Genomic DNA, 4787 nt, shown 5'->3' on the forward strand with positions numbered 1-4787 from the left:
GGTAACCCTCCGGCACTCCGGTTTTCTCCGAAATCACTCGGAACACTTTTGGTGTCCGAATATAGTCGTCCAATATATCGATCTTTACGTCTCGACCATTTCGAGACTCCTCGTCATGTCTGTGATCATATCCGGGACTCCGAACTACCTTCGGTACATCAAAACACAAAAACTCATAATACCGATCGTCACCGAACTTTAAGCGTGCGGACCCTACGGGTTCGAGAACTATGTAGACATGACCGAGACACGTCTCCGGTCAATAACCAATAGCGGAACCTAGATGTTCATATTGGCTCCCACATATTCTACGAAGATCTTTATCGGTCAAACCGCATAACATCATACGTTGTTCCCTTTGTCATCGGTATGTTACTTGCCCGAGATTCGATCGTCGGTATCTCAATACCTAGTTCAATCTCGTTACTGGCAAGTCTCTTTACTCATTCTGTAATGCATCATCCCGCAACTAACTCATTAGTTACAATGCTTGCAAGGCTTATAGTGATGTGCATTACCGAGTGGGCCCAGAGATACCTCTCTGACAATCGGAGTGACAAATCCTAATCTTGATCTATGCCAACTCAACAAGTACCATTGGAGACACTTGTAGAGAACCTTTATAATCACCCAGTTACGTTGTGACGTTTGGTAGAACACGAAGTGTTCCTCCGGTAATCGGGAGTTACATAATCTCATAGTCATAGGAACATGTACAAGTCATGAAGAAAGCAATAGCAGTAAACTAAAACGATCAAGTGCTAAGCTAACCGAATAGGTCAAGTCAATCATATCATTCTCCTAATGAAGGGATCCCATTAATCAAATGACAACTCATGTCTATGGTTAGGAAACTTAACCATCTTTGATTAATGAGCTAGTCAAGTAGAGGCATACTAGTGACACTCTGTTTGTCTATGTATTCACACATGTACTAAGTTTCCGGTTAATAAAATTCTAGCATGAATAATAAACATTTATCATGATATGAGGAAATAAATAATAACTTTATTATAGCCTCTAGGGCACATTTCCTTTAGTCTCCCACTTGCACTAGAGTCAATAATCTAGATTACACAGTAATGATTCCAACACCCATGGAGCCTTGGTGCTGATCATGTTTTGCTCGTGAGAGAGGCTTAGTCAACAGGTCTGCAACATTCAGATCCGTATGTATCTTGCAATCTCTATGTCTCCCACCTGGACTTGATCGCGGATGGAATTGAAGCGTCTCTTTATGTGCTTGGTTCTCTTGTGAAATCTGGATTCCTTTGCCAAGGCAATTGCACCAGTATTGTCACAAAAGATTTTCATTGGACTCGATGCACTAGGTATGACACCTAGATCGGATATGAACTCCTTCATCCAGACTCCTTCATTTGCTGCTTCCGAAGCAGCAATGTACTCCACATCACACGTAGATCCCGCCACGACACTTTGTTTAGAACTGATCCAACTGACAGCTCCACGGTTCAATATAAACACGTATCCGGTTTGCGATTTAGAATTGTCCGGATTAGTGTCAAAGCTTGCATTAACGTAACCATTTACGATGAGCTCTTTGTCACCTCCATAAACGAGAAACATATCCTTAGTCCTTTTAAGGTATTTCAGGATGTTCTTGACCGTTGTCTAGTAATCCACTCCTAGATTACTTTGGTACCTCCCTGCTAAACTAATAGCAAGGCACACATCAGGTCTGGTACACAACATTGCATACATGATGGAGCCTATAGCTGAAGCATAGGGAACATCTTTAATTTTCTCTCTATCTTTTGCAGTGGTCGGGCATTGAGTCTTACTCAACTTCACACCTTGTAACACAGGTAAGAATCCTTTCTTTGCCTGATCCATTTTGAACTTCTTCAAAACTTTGTCAAGGTATGTGCTTTGTGAAAGTCCAATTAAGCGTCTTGATCTATCTCTATAGATCTTGATGCCCAATATGTAAGCAGCTTCACCGAGGTCTTTCATCGAAAAACTCTTATTCAAGTATCCTTTTATGCTATCCAGAAATTCTATATCATTTACAATCAACAATATGTCATCCACATATAATATTAGAAATGCTAGAGAGCTCCCACTCATGTTCTTGTAAATACAGGCTTCTCCAAAAGTCTGTATAAAACCATATGCTTTGATCACACTATCAAAACATTTATTCCAACTCTGAGAGGCTTACACCAGTCCATAAATGGATCGCCGGAGCTTGCACACTTTGTTAGCACCCTTTGGATCGATAAAAACTTCAGGTTGCATCATATACAACTCTTCTTCCAGAAATCCATTCAGGAATGCAGTCTTTACATCTATTTGCCATTCATAATCATAAAATGCGGCAATAGCTAACATGATTCGGACGGACTTAAGCATTATCGGTGTCAAAACCGGCGGATCTCGGGTAGGGGGTCCCGAACTGTGCGTCTAAGGCGGATGGTAACAGGAGGCGGGGGACACAATGTTTACCCAGGTTCGGGCCCTCTTGATGGAGGTAACACCCTACTTCCTACTTGATTGATCTTGATGATATGAGTATTACAAGAGTTGATCTACCACGAGATCGTAGAGGCTAAACCCTAGAAGCTAGCCTATGATTATGATTATTCTTGTCCTACGGACTAAACCCTCCGGTTTATATAGACACCGGAGAGGGCTAGGGTTACACAGAGTCGGTTATAGGGGAGGAGATCTACATATCCGAATTGCCAAGCTTGCCCTCCACGCAAAGGAGAGTCCCACCCGGACACGGGACGAAGTCTTCAATCTTGTATCTTCATAGCCCAACACTCTGGCCGAAGGATATAGTCCGACTGTCCGAGGACCCCCTAATCCAGGACTCCCTCAGTAGCCCCTGAACCAGGCTTCAATGACAATGAGTCTGGCGCGCAGATTGTCTTCGGCATTGCAAGGCGGGTTCTTCCTTCGAATACTCCATAGAAGATTTCAAACACAAGGATAGTGTCCATCTCTGCAAAACAAATTCGACATACCATCATAGAGAGTATAATATCTCCACAAATCTAATTTGCCGACAACTTTTCATAACGTGACATCATGCCATGGCCCGGTCATTATTCGAACCGTTTTCCTCAACCAGCTACTGCACATATTGCGGGGCGGTTTTCTTGGCAAGTCTTGTCGAAGAAGAGATCGTGTCCCCTTATCACGGGATTCTCATCATTACGGGTGTGGGTAACCCAACCGCGCCATCAATCACGGCGCTTGGGGAACAAGCGAGTTTACTAGGCGGGTGGGGAGGCGCATAGTTTCTTCTGCCCTTATAAAGGGACAAGGACTCCTCCTTTTCACCCATGCCTTCTTCTTCCCTGCCCATCCATTCTCGCACACTCGAGCTCCAATGCCCAAGTTCGCATTTTCTCCGTAAAACCACTCCAGACATGTCCGGAGCGGGAGGCAAGTGGATGGTCTCCTCTGTTACGGAGGATAACATTACGAAGCTCCGAGAAGCCGGATACCTGGCCGCAGATATCGCGCACCGGCTCCCAAACGCGGGGCAGATCGTCCCTACCCCCGAACCCCACAAAAGGGTTGTATTCCTTACCCATTTCATCCACAGGATGGGATTTCCCCTCCACCCATTTGTTTGTGGGCTCATGTTCTACTACGGGCTGGACTTCCACGATCTGGCCCCCAATTTCATACTCACCATCTTCGTGTTTATCGTCGTGTGTGAGGCCTTCCTCCGCATCAAGCCCCACTTCGGCCTGTGGCTGAAGACCTTCAACGTTAAACCGAAGGTGGTGGTCCCCGTGGTGGCTGAAGACCTTCAACATCAAGCCCCAGCAAGCGGAGTGCGGAGGCGCCATGGTGGGCAAAATGCCCAACGTCACCTGGCTCAAAGGCTCCTATGTGGAGACCGTGAAGGGGTGGCAATCGGGGTGGTTCTATATCACCGAGCCGTGTGACACCAACTGGGTGGCGGCCCCCGAATTTTGATCCGGCATCCCCATGCGGCTCACCTCCTGGAAAGAGAAGGGCCTATCCTGGGGTTCATCGGTGGAGCTGACCGGACTCCAGAACTGTGTTAAAAACATGATAAGCAAAAAATCAAGCTTGTCAACATGGTCCAGGTCATGCTCTCCCGCCGGATCCTCCCGTGTCAAAGACAGGCATTCAATATGTGGGAGTTCGACCTGGCTAAGCACTAGACGCTATGAGAGCTCTTCGACACGACACACCAGGACATCCGGAAGGTGCTATTCAAGTCCACCGAGGTACCTCCTCCCCTTATTGAGGATCGCGGACTCAGTGCAAAGCGCCCTACCAATCCGGTAATCTTCTTATATCTCATAAGATGTTTCTTTCCCCAGTATAATCATGCGGGGGATCTAAACCTCCATGCCATTTAATAGGAGTGGGTCGCGACAGCGGAGCGGATCGATTGTCCGGCCCCACTGCCCGAGGATCCAGCAAGGGCTCTCTTAATGGAGATGCTGGTTCCGGCGCCCTATGAGGCGCCAGAGAAGAAGGCCAAGGAGAAGGCCACGGGGACCAGGAAAGGTCTCCGGCGCAAGTTCGTATCAGACTCATCGTCCGATAACACCGAGGCACCCTCCTCCCACGAAAACGGGGAGGAGGAAGAGGAAAGTCCCCCCTCCCAGCCGGGGGAGACAAGAAAAGGAAGGCCGCCCCGTCAGGGGAGGCCGAAGGGTCCAAGAAGGAAAGGACTCTCCTTCCGGACTACTCCACGGCGGCCGCTTTTAGCGACGAGGAGTGGTTACCCAGGGACAAGCCCCTGGCGAAGTCGTAAGTATCCGGATACCATA

Source organism: Triticum dicoccoides, chromosome 1A (genome assembly GCF_002162155.2).
Source record: "Triticum dicoccoides isolate Atlit2015 ecotype Zavitan chromosome 1A, WEW_v2.0, whole genome shotgun sequence".
NCBI lineage: Eukaryota > Viridiplantae > Streptophyta > Magnoliopsida > Poales > Poaceae > Triticum > Triticum dicoccoides.